Raw genomic sequence first — 21,276 nt, forward strand, 5'->3', positions numbered from 1 at the left:
TCTCAGAAAGACTGCACAACATTAAAGAGTAAATCATGTGTGATTGAAAAACTTAAACGCACAGTATATTGTAACATGTTGTACCAGTACCAGTGGTCAAGATGCTGAATTATAATATTCCTTAAAACCATTATATTTGTAAATATAACCCGTTCTTTGATGAATAATCTAAGACTACTCACATGAAATGCTGAGGCATGGTATTCAGGACATAATGAAGCCTGCGACCTGCACGTGGACATGGTGCTCACATGGTGGCTTCCTGTCCTGCACTGCGGGAGCCCCTCTTTACACAATTATTCTCTCCTGCCTCAGCAGCAAGCACTGACTGAAACACTGACAACACTCTCCTTGCAAAAAAAGCAAGGAGTTACTTCTAGATTCTGTCTTCCTCCTAACAGTAAACTCTTAATAAAAATGTACTTGGCTTGTTCTTTCTCAAAACATCACGATGTAATTTAAACTATAAAATAATCTCAGGCAGGTAATATCTCAAAACAGAAAAATACACATTTGATGGAAAGTAAATTTCAAAAATTCTCCCTTCTGAACTAGATCAGAGTATATCATTTTTTAGTGTAGACCTTCACACAGAGCTTGCCTAGAACTACAAGATTAAAGTAAATAATAAGATGTATTCAGCTAAAATTTAATAACATTGTGTGGCAATTACTTTCTCATTTAGCTCTTAAAAACTCACCGTTAAAAGTAGGAATTGTCTCAGAGTTGTGGGAAAAACACAAAGAAATAATCCAAAAAGGTTTATATTGTTATCTATTGCCACATAATAAATTACCCCAAAACTTAGCTTCTTAAAATGGCAGTAAGCATTTATCACCTCACACAATGTCTGTGGGTCAAGAATTATTTGGGAGCAGCTTAGTTGAGTGGTTCTAGCCCAGGGTCTCTCATGAGTTTGCTGTCAAGATGTTGGCCTAGGCTCAACCATCTGAAGGCTGACCTGGGTTGACTCACCCACTTTCGAGATGGCCCACTCTCATGGATGGCAAGTTGGTCCTGGGTGTTGGCAGAAGATCTCAGTTCCTTGCCACATCGGGGCTCCCTGGGGCTGCTCTAGCGTCCCCACCTGATGGCAGCTGGCTTTCCCCAGAGCAAGGGATCCAACAGAGAGCACTGACACATGAAAACACCACTGTCTTTTATGACCTAGTCCCAGAAGTCACACTGTCTCTTCTGCAATACCACACTGGTCACACAGGTCAGCCCTATTCACTGACAGAGGGAACAACAAGGGCATGAATCCCAGGAGGCGAGGATGACAGGAGCCATCTTGAAGGCTGGCGACCACAGATCCATACCTAACTCCAAACCACGAAATTACTCAGAGTGTGTGTGGGGTGAGATGGAGTAGAGGGCAAAAAAACAGATTCTTTAGACTGAGAGAGATCTAGTTTCAAGAACTAAGTCTACAGATCACCAAGGAAGTGATCAAGGAACATAATCTAACCTCTCTGAACTTCAGTCTTCTCATTTTTAAAATGGGGGTGACAGTGCCGTGGCAGACCCAGTTGGGGTCACTGGCATCCCTCTTCTCCCTCGCGATTCCCAACCTGCCCACTGTGCGGTGAGTCCATGTGACTAGACCCCGGACAATGGGCTAAGAGGGAAGAGGACGTGCGTAAGTCCCAGGCTGAGGCCTTAAGAACCCATGCAGTCTTCTCCTGTCACTTTTCCCTGCGGCAACAAGCAAGGAGTCCTCATTCCAGGCAGTGTGACCGCATCATGGTGCTACTTCCCTTCCCTTGGCCTCGAATGCCAAGAAACCACAGGAGGAACTGGCTTGGGAAGTCCCCTGGCATCAAAGTCAACTTTGTGTGAGTGAAAAATAAACCTTTATATTATTAGGCCACTGAAATTTTGGGTCTATTTGTTACCAAAGTATAATCTAGCCTATTTTAATTCATGTTCATAAAATGATACTTATTTTGATAATTAAATGAGAAAATACATCTTAACTTCCTACACAGTACCTACATGATAGGGTTTTAATAGGTCAGTTTCTGTTCACCTTCTCTGAGGAGCTTGTTTTCTCATTAGCAAAAAAATGGAAATAATTATTCAACTCACAGAATTGCTTTCAAAATTAAAGGGAATAAAATACATTAAAAATCTTAACAGACAGTAAGCAGTTAGAAACATTTAAGTTTCTTCTCCTTCTTTCCCTGGAATTATGACCACAGGGGGTTCAGAAGGTCTTTTTCCCCTCATCGGACCTTCTCCTCCTCTATATTCAAAGCTTCCATGTCCCTGGGAAGCTAACATACTAAGTTTATTTGATAATTCCTGTGAAAATATCATGTTGCCTACTTAAGACATTAAATGCAGCTGCATGACGGAAATGATAATAGCTTAATTAAAAAGATTTACCAATCCTGACAATAATGCCATGATTTCATTTCAGAATTACTCTAGTCATTATTTTCTTACATACAAAGAAAATGCAATTCCCCTTCTTCTGTAATGTTGATATTAAAGGCCCATAAATGTCACCTTATTCTATCAGGGCTTTTGTTCCACCAAAAGAACTATGTAAGATGTGTCCTGAATTGTGTCATCTCTAAATTTAATAGCATATAAAGCTGAAGTATAATGGATCCTTTGGACCTAAATAAACATGAATGAGAATTTTTTTAAAGCAAATCCAGCCATCCTGTGCCAAGTCATTACACTGTTTCATAGGACTTGCTCCAGAGAGATTTCATCATGAGTATATTATAAGCTCTCAGTCAACAGATTAGTACAACTTGTCTACTTCCTCATTGAAAAACTAATCATGTGTGCTTTTTCCATGCAAAACTGGAATCGTTGGCCCAGTTACATGCCTAAGTCACAGCCTAACACTACAACAATGGCTGATGTCCATGGAATGTGGTTTTTCAGCCACATGGAAGCTCCTGACACTTTTTGGTGTTCTGTAACTTTCCTTCACTGAAGGGCTCCCAGCAATGATCAACACGCCCACTGCAGCACAGAAAAAGTGGAATAGCATGCATTCTCCTGCTCTCCCTCTCCTCAGCGAAAGTAAGACAATAAATTGCCCAGATCCATTCTGCTTTCCTCTGTGGTAGCCAAAGATATGGAGGAATGACATGTGCGGTGGGAATACAGGTGTGGTGTCTCAAACTAATTGCCATGTGACAGACCAGCTTTGCTTCCTGTGTGTTCCTTGTGCTGTGCAATCAATGTCTGTGTGATGCTGAGTCATGGTGACACAGGATCTGGCTGCAGACATTATTCAAAGGGATGTTACAATGTCGCACTTTCTCCCTACCCTAGGGCCACCTGGCTCCTTACCTGTTCAAGGTTATTCATTGCCGCCTTAGAGTCTGGGTGTGTTTAAAGACCTCATACAACACCTCATCAACTGGTGCGCCTCCCTTAATACAACCATGTAAAACTCAACTCACAAATAGCATTTTTTTAGTATAAAAATATATATAAACAGAGAAATAATGCATAGGAATATATAATTTATGTTACATTTAAATAGTACATTGTGTTGTATATAAAGTGATACATTTCTTGGAACAAGAAAGTCCTTCCATATAAAGCATCACTGCTTGTTGCTTCTTTGTTGCAGGTTTTATGATTTTAACACTGAGCGACAAAGCTAAAACTATGAATTCAAAGTCCACATTTGGTCTATCTCAGACTTATCCAGCATTGAATTCTTTACCTATGAAACAGAACAAATTTTTTTTTTTTTTTTTTTTTTTTTTTGAGACAAGGTCTTGCTTTGTTGCCTAAGCTGGAGTGCAGTGCTGCAACCACAACTCACTGCATCCTCAACCGCCCAGGCTCAAGTAATGCTCCCACCTCAGCCTCCGCAGGAGCTAGAATGACAGACATATGCCACCATGCCCAGCTAATTCTTTAAATTTTTTGTAGAGACAGGGTCTCACTACGTTGCTAAGGCTGCTCTTGAACTCCTGGCCTCAAGTGATCTCCTGCCTTGGCCTCCCAAAGTGCTGGGATTACAATTGTGAGCCACTATGCCGGGCACCAAAGAACAATTATATTGACACATTAAAAAATGAAAAGAACTATACATTATTATATTTTTTTAAAATTTTTAATGATTATGGGTACATAATAGATACATATATATATTTATGGGGTACATGTGATATTTTGATACAAACATTTTTGTTTGTTTGTTACGAAATGGAGTCTATGTTGTCAGGTTGGTCTTGATCCTCCCACCTCAGCCTCCTGAGTAGCTGGGATTATAGGCATACACCACCACACCTGGCCATGATTATATTTTAAAGTAAACGATAACAATCACAGGGCAGAAGTTATCAAAGACAAAGGTTAATTTTGATAAAATCATTATGTGTCAGACAACTGGATTATTTTATTTAACTAAGTGGGATAAAAATGGGTTTGCCAATGTGCATCCTGTTATTCTTGTAATACTGACTAGATTTGTCAAAATAATAATGAAGTACAGACATACAAATACACCCATCTTAAACATTTTGTGTTTCTGGTTTAAATTGAACAAGACTGTATTGACTATTGTTTATTAGGAGAGAGACCCTTCCTCTAATGACCTTAAGGCCTTAGGGAAATAACACACACATACATGAACTATCCCTATTTTGTATCCTCATACCTTCTTCCTCATACAAAACAATAAAAATAAAAATAAACCAACAACAGAAAAAGTGTTCAAATCCTAATAATTCTAACTTAGAAATGTCTCACATTCAAGATCTCTCCACTTCTAGTGCAAGCACACTATTCCTTTTGTCCTCATGTATCCCATGAACTACTGCAACAATTTCTGGCCGCGTGTTATTTCAAATTCCAGATATATTCCTGAAACAAACAATTAGGTCTTACTGACTTAAGGCCTCAGTCTTATTTAAAACTCTGTTGACTATACAATAAAAACAGAATTTATAACCTGATATAAAATGTTCTTCATGGGCTCCTCTTGCCTGTCTTTAAATCGAATCGCCAACTCTTTACATTCTACCCTGTTTCCAGGGTGCCCCTCCCCATGCCGTCTTCTCACTAGTTCCAAGTTACAGCAGGTTATTTCACAGGCTGGGGTGTTGGGTTTGAGGGGGGTTTTTTTATTCTTTTTTACTCATTATCTCTCTCTCTCCTTCTCTGCCTAAAATAGCCTCATTTGCTTCTTAGTCCTAGAAAATCCAGTCTAAATGTCCCTTCTCCAGCGAAGCCTCCATCAGACTACTTTTTCTGGATCTTAGAAGCAATTCATTTCATTGTTATAGCTCTTGTCACGTTGCATTATAATGTCAATATTGTATCTGTTTCCAGAGCTGTATGATGAGCTCCACATGGACAGAGATTTGCTCTTATTTTTATACCCTTAGCACTCAGCACAATTCCTGGCACATAGAAGATGCTTACTTAATATGAATAAATGAATAACAAAGTAAATGCTTTACAAGTTTACAGAAGGGAGAATTCAGTGTGTTATGGAGTAATTAGGAATTGCTACACTAATATGTAAAATATATATAAATAAAATGATTGTACATGTCTTAAACAAAGAATCATCACACTTCGACCCTTTTTAATTTCAGACTTTCTTTAAAAAGGATATACTTATACTATCATATATTCTCTTTAATATGCCTTAAGTATGTAGTTGGAAGATGCTTAGGTTCAAGATTCCCTTAAATTCTTGGGATTAGATAAGTAGGAAGATGTTCTTCTATGTGGATCAGCATTGTCTACTTTTATTTATTGATATTAATTTGTAACAATTATATTTGTAGTATTTTAACAAATGAAGAAATTTTAATGCTGTAATTTAGCCTTTTCACTTACTAAGAAGTATTCCTCTCTACTTCATTCAAAAATAGTAATATATTACTTTAGGATAAACCCTGCCCAACATCTAACCCCAAAATTCCTACAAAGCATGTAGGTAGGGGTTGTCAGATTCAGAAAAACTAAGAAACCTACAGGATGCTCAGTTAAATTTTAATTTCAGGTAAATAATGAATAAATATAAAAGTCCCATGCAGCCTTTGAGGCATATTTATACTAACAGAAATCTAGTTCTTCATCTGAAATTCCAATTTAAATGGCTGTCCTTTATCTGGCAACTCTACAGAGTAACAGACAAGAAGACTAGCAATGAAGACCTGCCAGGAAAGTCTTAGTTGACGTATGCTACTAGAAAGGCTAGCGTTCCTGGTTCCCCAGAGAAAATCGAGGGGCTTCAACCATCCCCTATCCTCTATATCCTTAAAGAGACCCATGCTTACCCATGTGCTGAAGCATTAGGACTTCCAAGAGGAAACTTATTTTGGTAAAGGAACAATCTAAGATCATGTCTCAGAATAGTTTTTAATAAAAGAGCATAAAGATGATATTCTCTACAGAACTAGCCTCGGGATGTTTTCCTACTACTGTAGAGAAAAAAAGGAAAATGTATTATCATCGTAGTATGCCCAGCAATGCTGGTATTCTAATGTATCACAAAATTTAAGTCCATGAGGCCTTTCTATAATGAAGGGGCTACCGTGAAGTTTTATATGCATTATTACTACAAATCCTCATAACATTCCTACAAGATATATGGCATTCTTTGTACTGTAAAAATAGGGAAACTAAGGCTGAAATTAATAATTTGCCCAAGGCTACACCATGAGTAGGAAGGGAGGTGAAACTCAAACACAGCTCTTAAGACCCTAGAACTACTTAAGTATTTATCAGTTATGTCATATACTGACTTTTAGAAGCCAGGTCCTACTAAAGAACCAAAAGAAATGTAAAGGTGCTCAAAAGAACTGACATGCAGGTGGATGGTCTCAGGACAGATAAGTTCCTAAGCAAGAATACGGGTTTGTGTGTTTGTGTGTGTGGTCACATGGCGCTTCCTCTGAAAATTCTACTCTAAAATCAAAGAGCTTTATAAAGCCAAGCCTTCACTACTCCACTCAATTCTTTCAGTATATTTAAAATTGTCTACAGGGTAAATTACCTTCCTGTGAAGCTAGCACATTTCTAAAGGTGCCTACCTAACTTTTAATCATAAACACTGCAAGGCAAATCTGTAAGGTACATGTAAAAACAAGTCTGCTCATCCCTTGTCTGTTTCCCCAGGTTGCAGAAAATGAAATGACCATAATAACTCCAGGACAGAGCAGACTGTTCATCTGAGTCATACCAAATAACTTCATTGCTGCTAAAGTAAAATTTGAAAGTGATTGAAGTGATTTTATGATCAGCCTTTTGGAAGTCATTCAAAAGTGCTGCAATGCTACTTCAAAGAAGATAATTTAAATGTAAATGTCACTCTTCAGGGTTGTTTATCAACAGCTGAGTATTAAAATTGGTGAGCTTGATTTGTGTTATTTCATTTAACCAGCTTATAATTTAAACACACTTATAATTAAGTTACTATTCGAATAAATGGAATAAACACAAGTCAAACTTTGGTAGTGAGGTGCTCATCTTCAGAGGAGTTCAATTAGATTGGAAAAATATTTTGCAGAGATTTTGTAGAACAACGGCTCGCTACCTGGAATGCGCACTGGAATCACCTATGGGGTTCTAAGAAAATATCAATGCTTAGGTCTCCCCCCTGGAAATTCTTACATAAGTGGGCTGAGATGGGGCCTGAGCACTGGGATTTTTAAACCTCCCCAACTCATTCTAATATACAGCAAAAGTTGGGAACAACTGCTATCGAAGGAACTCAAGCATTGGATGGAAAGCTGGAATAATGACATTTCAGGATCCTTTCAACTCTGAAAGTCTATGTTTAATTGTACATGTGACCCTACTATGACATCGTACTAGAATAGACCTGAAATGTCTTCGGATATACAAATTAGGAATATAGCGTTACAGTCATTCTTCCTAGATGTAGTTTCAAAGTACAAAGAAAATGTTGCTATTATTTACACTTCTCTTTCAGGTTCTGATTATCTATTGAAGAGACCTTAAAATAAACAATTCAATTATTAAAAATATAATGAGCATCTCCTGTCGGCAAAACACTCCTGTGGGTACTGAACATTTATTAATGAGTCAGCCAGAGTCAGATTTTTTTGGAACTTACAATTTAATGGGCACAAATGGTTGTACTACAAAAGTAAGGGGAGTATGAAGTCTAAGTGCATGATAGTTCATTTAAGTGATTATGTTCACCTGTGAAGGAGAAAGGCAGGCAGAAGTTTGCTTTTTATCAGTGCAAAAGTCCATACCTTATTCATTTTATTGAAGAATAATAAATGTAAAAGTAAATTTTAAAGTTTCAGGTGATATTTCACATATATTTTAAATATATATCTTACATATAAAATACATATATGTCAGTAAGCAGATGTGTCAGATTATTTAGCCTCACTGAACATTCACCAAAAGGAATTACATTACACAAAACCAAATAAATTTCTTCCAGCGGTTTTTCAATTAAGGGCTAAAGTAAATTTTTAAGTGATTCAAGATATATTGGTAGTTTCTGCAATTTTAACTAAATTTCCAGTAACTTGAAAGAATGTCATAAAAATACAAGCTTGCTAGAGAATTATGCTGATTCTGCAAGATAAAGAATATTTGAGATGTGAGAGAATTTCGATTAATAAATACACATTTGCTAAATTCTGCTTCAGATGACTAAACTTTTTGTTTGTTTGAACTAAACAAAACAGAGTTCAAAAAGGCAGAGTAATATAACACAACTAGAGTTAAAGGGAGACTTTAGATAAATGAGCCATAACATCTGGCCAATCATTTCAGCTCACTGTACCCAAATGGAATTGGAAACACACCGTGATAGGAAAGGTCACTCATGCTGGTAAAAAGTAATAGCCCTGCTGCCACAGTTACACCCACAAATGAAATCTACATCCATACTGTCTTAATCTTCACTACTAGGCAGCATCGATCTAGGGGCAGGTGCTCAGCTGGAGCCAGGATTAGGTATTTTGTGCTCCTGTACCCTAATTTCTAGCACAGTGTACAAGTCACAGCGGTGATCAAATCAGCCAGCATATAGTGTAATACAAATAATAAAATGTTTTAACTGAAAGTATAAGACTTTGTAGTAAATTAATGACTGGAAAGAAATTCTTTGACTCAATTTACTGTTATTTAATAACAATGATGTAGAAGACTAGGCAAGGCTTTATAAGTAAAAAAAATAAAAAGTATACATATAAAACCCAACTTCTGAGTGAAATAAAATGAATACTTGAAATTCAATAAATAAGACTGCTTATATGGGAGGCTACAATTTTAAATATAAACTTTAGTTTCCATTTTAGGTTATATCTTCCAAATTCCAGTAAGGAAAAATATTCATGTGGGTTTCTTTTCATGCAAGAAAAAACTCTAGTCTCAAGAGAACCCAACCCCAAATCAGCAATTAAAGTATCAATAAAAGCTACCTGTCTTGTTTGCTTTTCCAATCTTGTTCCTTAAAAAGATCAACAACAAATTTAAAACTGTATATGTAAAATCAAAAATCATAACCAAAAGAACAGGATGTACTAATATATATTTTCTTTGAAAGTATCTTCTTGAGGTCAAACCTAACTGAAATGAAAAAAACTGTTAATTTTGAAGCGGTAGTATCTAAAGTACATCTCCACATTGACATCCAAATTTTAAGGAATAAATCTGCTGGTTCTACTGTCAATAAAAATGCCTAGCTGGGTCCCTTATTTCATTAACTAATGGAATCTGTAAGCACCCTTGATATTCAGGTTTGGCTGTGTCCCTACCCATATTTCACCTTGAATTGTAATAATCCCCATGTGTCAAGGGTGGAGCCAGGTGGAGATAACCGAATCATTGGGGCAGTTTCCCCCATACTGTTCTCGTGGTAGTGAATAAGTCTCACGAGATATGATGGTTTATAAATGGCAGTTCCCCTGCACAAGCTCTCTTGCCTGCCACCATGTAAGATGTGACTTTGCTCCACATTCACCTCTGTCATGATTGTGAGGCCTCCCCAGTCATGAGTCAATTAAACCTCTTTCCTTTATAAATTACCCAGTCTCAGCTATGTCTTTATTAGCAGTATGAGAACAGACTAATACAACCCTGTTCTGTGCTCTTTTCTTTCCACTGTCTGCCTCTCCTCCATGCCCTCATTCATTCCTAGGTTTTCAATGATCAGTCAGATACTGATGATGTCATCATGGCTTTTATAGTCCAGGCCTCCATAGTCCAGGCCTCCATACACAATGGTCTAGTCTATAGCTCTCTTAAAGACATTTCCTTTCACCCATTGCCTCTCCTGGAAAAAGAAAGCCCTTGCTATAATTCTGTAACATTCTAAATAAATAAAACATCCAAGGAAGTATGAAGTAACTTGAAATGAAATTTAATTGCTGCTGGGATATTAAATATTCAATAGGAAATCAATTATTTAATTAGTTGACTGACATTTTGAATCAGGTCATCTTCACATGCGAGTTTCTCTAAACCATATTCTCTGAGCACATTGGAATTCCACGTTTTCCAACATTCCCAAGAAAGGGAGAAATTTGTTGCACAAGCCCGCTGGTGCCAGGTGTGAGAGGTGTGAGGAACAGCCTTAGTGACCCGAAGCCTGCAGTGAGAAATGTGCTCATTGGGCCCAACCTCTCTACCACCCAAGACAGGATGCTTATTTATGGAGCAGAGAGTTTCCTACAAGGTCCTTGAAAAAGGCAAATTCAAGCTAGACTTCAAATATCTAGGTCACTTTTTTTTCCTAAGAAAAAGAAGTGAATGACAGAGCACAAAGTAGTCAAGTAGGAATAAAGGAAAGGCTACAATCTGCATGAATATAAAAAATTGACAGGACAAGCTATTTATAGTGTTCAGGTGTGAGCAGAATCACCAAGAGCATAGCCAAGGCTTCGATACTTAGGTTGCTTTAATATGTGCTTTGTTCGTTTATAACTAGAGTAAAAAGCATCAGAGAACGGGAATGACCATAAAATTTACCTCAAAGATTTTAAGATAATTATTTTTAGGTGTAAATAATTAGGGAAGAGAATAATAAAAATCAAATGACATACACACATTATAAAAGCCACAAAATATTTTCAAATATCCATTTCAGCATATACACATGACTAATGCTAGAGTACATACAAGAAAAGCAGGTATCTTAATATTCTAGCACAGATAATGGGCCAGGTGTGGTGGCTCATGCCTGTAATCCCAACACTTTGGGAAGCCGAGGTGGGTGGATCACCTGTGGTCGGGAGTTCATGTGCATATAGATTAAGGTAAAAGAACACGTATATGCTAACATGTTCATGTTAACAAGTCCACCCTCTTCTAAAGTTTGAGGCCAACTTTGTTTACTTATCTAACCAGTAAACAAGTTAGAAAGGTAAAGCAACTCATCTCACATAATTGTACTTTTTTCTAGCAATGTAATTGAAAAGAAAATATTTTTTGCTATCATAAAACACAAGTTTTATCTTTTAAGAGAAAAATTTCCATTTTCCTTAAGAAAATAAACCAAGAGCCTCCAAAGTTGTCACTGGAAAGTCAGCTAGGTCTCTGAAAGCCTTATTCAAGACTCCAAATTCATCTTCCCCTTTAGGTAGCTCACTAATGATGGTTTCAAAAGAGAGAATACTGAGTGAGGCTCTGAATTTAATACTCTCTGAATTTAATACTCTGGTTTAAGCAAAGGTAAATATCCCTTTTCTTAAATTCTCAGAGCACAGTCAAGGCAAGGCTGAAATCTTTAAATGCAAGATAACCAAATATTTGGACATAATACAAAGGAAGTAAACATAGAATGTCATAGAACTGAATCATCTGGCATACAGTTTACCTGTTTTCAGTTTAAAGTTCAGCACATGACTGCCTCCTATTCAGCTCTAACCTGCCCCAAATGCCCAATTATATCTAGCAACTTAAATATCCAAACCCAAGAAATGTATGAGACAGAGCACAAAGTCCCTTTTGCTATCTAGTTAACTCCCACTTTCAGGGTTCAAGTTCATGGCTGCAACTTTTCTCAGATGATTGACCCTGAGAATGTCTAGCTACTTCAGGAAGGCTCTACCTACTTATGATGACAGGGCTTTAATCTACTGAATCGGGTATTTTCCTAACAAAGCACAGAGAGCTGCAGCAGAAGAGGCTGGTCTGTTACAACTTTAGATGACATTCAAATCAAGGAATGTTTATGTTTTGCAAGAGATATTTAATAAGGAAACCAGAATAAATTTAAATACAAGAAGTGTAATTTACATCTCACAGTGAATCCTGACTTTCATTACATTTAACTTTAAAACTAAGCAGACAAATTAAAAGTAAATATAGCACCATATTGTCAGTGTATTAATGAAATGCCTATGCTTTGAAAAATAAACACAGATAAAGAGTCAGAACAATTTTTAATCAAAGATAAATATAGATGCTCCTCAACTTACAATGGGGTTACGTCCCAATAACCTACTGTAAACTGAAAATATTGTAAGTCAAAAATCCATTTAATACACCTAACCAACTAATCATCTTACCTTAGCCCAGTCTACCTTAAACACGTTCATAACACATATTAGCCTACATTTGGGCAAAACTAACACAAAGCCTATTTTATAATGAAGTGTTGAATATCTTATACAATTTATTGAATATTGTACTTAAAGTAAAAAAACAGGATGGTTGTATGGGCAGTCTGAATGTGTACTGCTTTCACACCATTGTAAAGTTGAGTAATAGTAAGCCAAACCATTCTAAGTCAGGAATCATCTGTACATAAAAATTGTTCATTCCATTACCTACAAATAGTCGAAGTGTTTGCTGTGGTCTAAATGTCTGCATTCCCCCAAAATTAGTATGTTGAAACCTAATCTTCAATGTAATTAATATTAAGACGTGGAGCCTTTAGGAAGTGATTAGGTTATGACGGCTGTCCCACAGGAATGGGATTAGTGTCTTTGTAAGAAAGGCTCAAGGGAGATTGTTCTTCCCTTCTGCCATGTGAGGATGCAGGAAGTAGGCACCATCTTTGAAGCAGAGAGCAAGCCCTCACCAGACACTGAATTTGCTGGTGCACTGATCTTGGACTTTTCAGCCTCCAGGAACATGAGAAATTAATAAATACCCAGTCTAAGGAATTTTGTTATAGCAGCCTGAATGGGCTAAAATATGTTCTAGTTTCAGGAGGGTATTAATTTCTTGAAAGTACTTATATGTTTCATAAGAGTATTAATTTTTTAAAAGTTCTAAGCTAAGCTACAGTAAAAGTAGGCAGGCATTGCTAGCAAAAATGTTTACAGCATCCTGATTATCACTTCATATAATATACAATAATTTATTTCTTTGAAACACCAGGACATTTTTAGATTGTTCCTTGGTAAAACAAATTAAGAATGTTAAAAAGGTATTTTGGTTATATGTCAACTCAATGAAATTTAATGTCCCATGAGATTATCAACAAATGTTCCTTGAAAAATTAGATGTCTACAGGCTTAAGCATGAAGTTGGTCCCCTACCTCACAACATCTACTAAATTAAGTCAAAATAGATCACAGACCTACATAAGGGCTAAAACTCTCAGAGAAAAACTTAGGACCAAATCTTTATGATATTGGGTTAGGAAATGATTTCTTAGGTATGATACCAACTATGTAAGTGACAAAAGAATAAACACATAAACTGGACTTCAACAAAATTAAAAACTTTGTGCTTTGGAGGACACCAAGAAGAAAGTGAAAATAAAATCCACAGAAAGGGATAAAATACTTCTAAATCATATACTTGATAAGAAACTTTTATCCAGAATACAAAAAGAGCTCTTACAACTCAAAAATAAAAAGACAACCATATTAAAAATGGGCAAATAATTTGAGTAGATATTTCTCCAAAGAAGATATACAATTGGTCCGTAATCACCTAAAAGGTGCTCAACATTATTAGTCACTAAGGAAATGCAAATCAAATCCACAATGACATACTTCACATCCACCAAAATGACTACAATCAAAAACACAGATCATAATAAGTGTTGACAAAGATATGGAGAAATTAGAACCCTCATACATTGCTAGAGTGAATGTAAAATGTGCAGCTGTTTTGATAAACATTTGGTGGTCACTCAAAAGGTTAAACATAGATTGTCATCTGACCTAGTAATTCTATTGCTAGTTACATGCCCAAGAGAATTGAAACATATGTCCATGTAAAAGTATATACATAAATGTTCATAGCTGCATTATTTATAGTAGCAAAATAATGAAAGCAACCCAAATGTGTATCAACTGAAGAATGAATTTAAAAAATGGGTATATCCACATGGTAGAATACTATACAATCATGAAACAAAATGAAATATTGATACGTGCTTGAACCTTGAAAACACTATTCTAAATAAAAGAAGCCACATATTGAATGATTCCATTCATATGAAATATCTAGAACAAGCAAATTCATAAGACATAGAAAGCATATCAGTGGTTGCCAGGGGATAGGGGATGGGGAAATAGAGAGTTACTGCTAATAGGTTATGGGATTTCTTTTTTAAGTTGATGAAAACATTCTAGAATTGAATAATGGTAATGGTTGCACAACTATGTGAATATACTAAAAACTATTGAATTGTATACTTTTAAAAGGGTAAATTATATGGTATATGAATTATATTTCAGTAAAGCTGTTATAAAAGTGAGATTTGTAACTCATAATCTGGGTTTAAGAAATGCAATTACAATTATAATTGAATTGTTATCACAAATTATTTTAGATTTTTTATATAACAAAAAAGTTATTTAAAGTTGTTTTATTATTCATGAGACAAATATGTTAATTTGTGGTCAAGTAAGCATATTTAAAAGAAAAAAATGCACAAAGGCCCTAAAGGCATTGTCAATCAGCTTTGTTGGACAATAAACCAATTTCTAGTTATAACTTACTTTACAGAAGTAATAACTATTACTATTTTCATCATATTACTATCTTTTCAACTTACAAATGTACCCAACTTATGAAATGCTATCTAAGGACAGCCGTGTACTCTTCATTCTGTTTGTAAATATTCTAGTCCAAATCTATTCCTAATCTAGTCCAATGAGTAGAATCTCCTGCCATGACTGGCAGTGACAAGGAGAGAAAGGGAATGGGAGAAAAAGGGGGAATGAGGATAGATCCATTTAATCCTCCACCTCTATCAATCACTGCTTTAGCTCCAGGATTGACCATCCCCAGCAACTCTTCATCTTTATCCAACTTTCCAGTGCCCTCTAATACCCTTGGAAAGCTTAAGATCCTGTCTGATTCATGTATTACCCACGGGGCCAAGCACACTGCCCTTCATGTAGAAGGAATTCAGGAAGGGTTGGGTGTTGAATCAACTATCTGAAATAGGATATCACACATTAAAAATGTTACAAAAAATTTTAGTATCTTTTTTTAAAAGGAGACCAACTGTCATATGTTAAAATCTAGTATCAGTTCAGTCATGGTGTCCCATCACTCACATGCCATGATCAGATGCAAGATGTTATTCAAGTAACTTGTTAATAATAAAAAAAGTTTCAGTGTTTTTCAATGTTTGTTTTTTCTATAATCAAAATATATTCAAAACGATTTTTCTAGTAGCGTTTTTGTTACCTGATTTATAATATTATTTTTTTAGATGTAGCGAAAAAGGGAAGTTAAAACTTGTGGGCAGGAAAAAATATTTATAAAAGTTCATTAAACATGAGACTATTATCTATCATGTGTGGCAAATAAAAAAAATGGCTGCAAACCTGTCTCTTGTATTACATGATAAAGAACTACTAGAGGTATATTTGGGAGATACAAAGGATAAATATTCTTGATAAGGCAAAACTCCCAGATTTCACATATCATTAGGTCTACTGGAAGGCAAATCAACTCAAATTCCTATCCCTCATTTATCTATACTTGTCATTCTTGGTACTCACCACACTCTCTCATGCCCCTAAAAATGTTTAAGGCTTACTGTTTTCTCTTTCTTGAACAATTACCTTGTGCCTTTCCTACCTGACTTAATCTTCAATCATTCTTTGTGACTCAGTCAAAATGTTACGCCCCGCAGGAAGCCTGCCATGCCCTCCTCTTGAGCCCTATAGCATCAGAGCCACAAAAATGAAAGATTACTCTATATTATGGTACCCTACAATATTAATCAGAAAAAAAATGTTAAATGTTACCCTTACAGATACACGCCAGTCTACATATTTTGTTTACTGCTTTATTAAACCATTGCTTCTGATCAACTTGGAGATCAGCTCTCAAAGTGATCACAAGTTGATTAATTTTAAGGAAGTCTTAGAATCAAAGCCTTTGAATCTCCTCCCTGCTTACAAAGTATCTAAAGGAAAACTAAAAACAAACAAACAAAATAAACAAAAAATAATGCAGGACAGCACCTAAACCAGAGATTTTCACCTTTTGTTCTTTTAGATAAAAGATTAATAAGGAGATATGAAAGAGTCACAGCAGTCCTTAAGGGACTATAAGGTAAAAGTATTGGCAACTATTGTCAAGTATGTCTAACCACATACAATAGAAATCAATTATATAGGATAAGTTAAAACTCCTGCAATAACCATATGGAGACAACAGCCAACAGAATTATTCAGAACGTTTTTTGTTTCCTCCCTGTGAAGTTCTGAATGGCCTAAAGACCTATTGACTACATATTTTTTCTTTTGCATCTTATTTTCTGCCTTTCATCTAATACCTGCTAGTATACAGAAAAATCATGGTATCAGACAACCCTGAACCTATAGAAGAACCTATACTGTGACTTAAATATACCACATGTCTGAAGATTCCAACTCTTACTTCTAAGTTGTCTATGTGGCTTACTTACTTGTGAGAAGAAGTAAGTAATAGCTGGTTATACCGTACCAATAAATAAATACCAATAACCAAGATGCCCGACTAGCAAACCTGATACAGGAAACAGACATGCTTAAAAATGTCTTGTTCTGCAATGACATCAGATTCTGTAGATCTCAGCATTTAAATTTTAATTTAAAATAATCGCAACAAAAGCTACTTGAAAGCCATGAAATGAATTGATGTGGATATGAAATATCATTTTTTATTTTCAAAATCACAAATTTAAAATACGAAAAGTTATTTTTGTACTGAATCCACTTCTGAGCTATTTATTACTGTTTTCAAATTACTATTAATATCAATCCTTTCTGAGTAGCTCTCTTGGGTGAAAGATTCTAATGGCCAACAGATGGGGTAAGTGCACAAACACTTAGAATTTTGTCCCAAGCTAAATGTCTGGCATACATGCACACCCTTAAATACATTCAACTTGCTTTGTATTTGCCTTTAAAATTGGGAAAACTCAAATACAATTTAACTGTAACGTACTATGTTAAAGCAGTATTTCTCTATTTAGCAGCTTAAAATACAGGCATTTTGCCATAATGTAATACATCATTTAGGAAAACAATACAATGTGTATTACCTGAACGTCACTTTTATACAATTTTTGAAGTTCCTTGAACTTACACTGGCATATTTATTAACACTATTAACTATTATTTTCCTTAATTTTCTTGTAATTCTAAAGGGGAGAGAGATAAGAATAGCTCCCAACAAAATATACAGTAATTTTTTTTTTTTTTTTAAACAGGGGCTTGCTCTGTGCAGTGGAGCAATCTCAGCTCACTGCAACCTCCACCTCCTGGGTTCAAGCGATTCTCCTGCCTCAGCCCCCCAAGTGGCTGGAATTTTAGGTGTGCACCACAAAGCAAGGCTAATTTTTATATCTTTAGAAGAGACAGGGTTTTGCCTTGTTGGTCAGGCTGGTCTCGAACTCCTGACATCAAGTTATCTGCCCACCTCAGCCTCCCAAAGTGCTGGGATTATAAGCATGAGTCATTGTGCCTGGCCCCTACAATAATATTTAAAAGTATTTCTACCAATTATAAATTTAAAGGCTACATAAAAAATGGCCAAAGATTTGTCTTACATTAAAACTGTAACAGTAAAAGGAAAAAGCATAGTTAGGCAAAAACTGTTATCAAGATACACAGACATAATGCCTCCTTCAGGTTTCAATAATAAAAAAGTGAGACACAGAGGGAACTGAATGACCCTAACTTCCTCTCCTCAGGCTCTCACAAATACAAGTTAGTTGGCACCAGAGAGGCTGGGTAGGAAATTGTGCACATTTCCATATGACACAGATTGGTTCGTGACTCTGAAGTGGCACCTTTACAGGGAAAGGGTGTACATTTTACTTTTTCATTCAGTTATGTTCATACAAAATTCAAACCTTGTATTTAATGCTTCAGGATTTAGTACTGTGCAGCTGTCTATTGCATTCACACTCAATGCAAAAAGTTTGATTAAATCACTACTCGCTCACCCACAAAAATGACAGAATTCGGGTTTGTGCTGCCAATTTGCTCCCACCACAGTATGTCTACTACTGCTATCACCACCTAAAATGGACCCCTTCCCCTTCTTCTATGAATCACGCTTGTGGCCCTATAAATACTAGTCTTATAAACCATGATTTCTAATAAGGATTCTAGTTCTAAATCAAAGAAATTGCAACTGCTGAGAATAAGGCATTATTAGTTACATTTTTATAAAGTTTGGATAGCCATTAATAATTTAGTTGCTCTTATTTTCACAAAAGTTACCTTCCTTAAAATATCACTTTATAAATTTTGTGTCATTCTTAAGCATTCAAACATCCAGGAGACAGATACTGACCCCTTGAAACACAATTCAAATTTTATAACAGAAAAGAATACGAAAGCAAAAATTATTTCTAAAAGCTGTGCTTTCAGCCAACTGTTCCTTAATGCATATCTCCTCTAGGCAATGATCACAAAGGTTACTAAAACATATGATCAATACTACAGCCACAGCAGCATGCTGGAATTCTTACAGAAAAAATTATGGGCCAAACTGGTAAAAAAAAAAAAATTCTTTATATCCAAATAGCCTATGACATTTTTAGTCTTTCTTAGTTGCAGTGCTATGCTAGAAAACATCATGTTTTATTTTTTTTAAAACCTTTATTTTAGGTTCAGGGGTACATGTGCAGGTTTGTTATGTAGGTAAATAGTGTGTATCACAGGGGTTGGGTGTACAGATTATTTTCTCATCCAAGTAATAAGCATAGTACCCCATAGGTAGTTTTTTTTGTTTGTTTTTTTTGGGGGGGGATTGGGTTTTTTTGAGATGGAATCTCGCTCTGTTGCCAGGCTGGAGTGCAGTGGTGCAATCTCGGCTCACTGCAACCTCTGCCTCCCAGGTTCAAGCGATTCTCCTGCCTCAGCCTCCTGAGTAGCTGGGACTAGTCGCACGCCACCATGCCTGGCTAATTTTTGTGTTTTTAGTACAGACGAATTTTCACCACGTTGGCCAGGATGGTCTCGATCTCTTGACCTCATGATCCACATGCCTCAGCCTCTCAAAGTGCTGGGATTACAGGCGTGAGCCACCGCACCTGACCCATAGGTAGTGTTTTGATCCTCAGATCCTCATCCTCCTCCCTTTCTCCACCCTCAAGTAGTCCCTGGGGTCTGTTGTTCCCTTCTTTGTGTCCATGTGTACTCAATGTAGAACACATCATTTCACAGGGAAATAAAATGCTAAGAAGAGTATGTCAGTACTACAAAGTCGTTCAGTACATCTTGAAGAAAGTAGTTAATGCCATTCTCCCCTTATTTAGAAAGCCAGTAGCGTCATCAGTGCTAGCAAAGTGACTTTAAATTACACAAGAAAATTAAAAGTGCAAAGTGGGCTCAAATTGTACAGAAAGATGTATAATGTATGCTCAGACAACTATCAACTACATGTAACAACAACATAAATGTAGCTGCTAACTACATTTCCTATCTCATATTCTCAACAAACCTATGACTTCCAAATCTATGACTTCCAAGATTCAATGGAGGCCACTTTCCCATGAGGTACCACAGTGACCACAGTGACTCCCATGTCTCTCATTTACACCTTCTGTTTCACCCATCCTTCCAGGTTCCAAGAGAGCAATGCCCTTCCTGGCCCACAATTTCTCAACATATGCCTTCGATTCATCCCTTCCTAATTACTGAGCAATTTCTCTCCTGCTTATATTACATACCCAGAACCATCCCTTCATCCAAGCTCCTGTTTCCCATTTCGAACTACCAGAAAAAAATTTTCATTTTATTGCTTTCTTAATATAAAAATCCCTCCTTCCTCCTCATACTGCCCCTCCCCACAATCAGTTACACACCCCAATAATTGAGCAATTCTCAATCATGTCATTTCTCTTTTTGGAAAAGTTCCCTAGTTCACTAATTTTCACCACATCCCAGCTAACTCCTCTACAAAGCTTTTGGACTCCAAAATATGATTTCACTAATCCTCTAAAATACGATTCCATTAAGTTTCCACAAATCCCCAATCATGTACCTTTCACTCTATCCATAAATAAGCCGAGCCTTTGACTTTCATTCACATTACTCCTCTTGCCAAGAATATGCTTATCTCTCCTACCAATGGAAACACACATTCAAGAGTCAACTTAGGTCATGCTTCTCTAAAAGATTTCCCCCTCTTCCCCTTCTTCTCCTTCTTCCCCTTTCATCCTAGATGAGTCTTCTAGCAGAATTCTCTCTCATATCTAGTATTCTCCATACATGTAGTTTTATTATTTATGGGTCAAAGACCAAACCATTATAGAATGTTTTAAATCTCCCCCAGTAACTAACATATAATATTAACACATATCACATATTAATGACTTAATAAATGCAGATGTTTATCATATAGGATTGTATACTATCTTCTCAAAACTTCATGATCGATTTTAAGATAATTTCCAAATAACAGTTATTTTTCTAAAGAGTAATACATCAATAGAGCAGTAATCATGGCAGTACAAAGAGAAATAGAAAAGAAAGAAAGAGTTGCCTTGCAGAAATAGATTTAAATGAGAATTTTCTAATGGCATTTCTGCATGTCTTCTAAGAGCTTTTGTACCAGACTGTCTTTGCAAAAATCTTTGCATAACAAACCACCTTGTCATCTAGAGATGGTGCCTCCCTCCAGGTTAAGGACAGATTTGTTTCCTGACCAGGATAATAAGATAACACCTCCCTGCAGAGAAAGATTAGGCAGCTTTGCCAGAAGCCCCTTAAAAGATTGAGAATTTCCTGATATGGCCACATATCAGACCACTGAGCGATGACACAAATCCGCTGTGAGCAAGCATCCATCTGGGACACTCAGCATTGCCCCTGAAAGGATTTGGGGACGTATGGGGAACTCACAAACACATGAAGCTCATGCTGTCTGCTA

General features: G+C 36.3%; 1 long non-coding RNA gene across 1 annotated transcript; it reads left to right on the forward strand.

Annotated features, from left to right (window-relative positions):
* The first annotated feature begins 1,246 nt into the window (after nucleotides 1-1,246).
* LOC144336179 (uncharacterized) lies at nucleotides 1,247-7,355 on the forward strand. Its single transcript, XR_013407712.1, has 2 exons — nucleotides 1,247-1,358; nucleotides 7,114-7,355. It is a non-coding gene; the product is annotated as an uncharacterized LOC144336179 (long non-coding RNA).
* The last annotated feature ends 13,921 nt before the right edge of the window (nucleotides 7,356-21,276 follow it).

The sequence above is a fragment of the Macaca mulatta genome, chromosome 17 (genome assembly GCF_049350105.2).
Source record: "Macaca mulatta isolate MMU2019108-1 chromosome 17, T2T-MMU8v2.0, whole genome shotgun sequence".
In the NCBI taxonomy this organism is placed as follows: Eukaryota; Metazoa; Chordata; class Mammalia; order Primates; family Cercopithecidae; genus Macaca; species Macaca mulatta.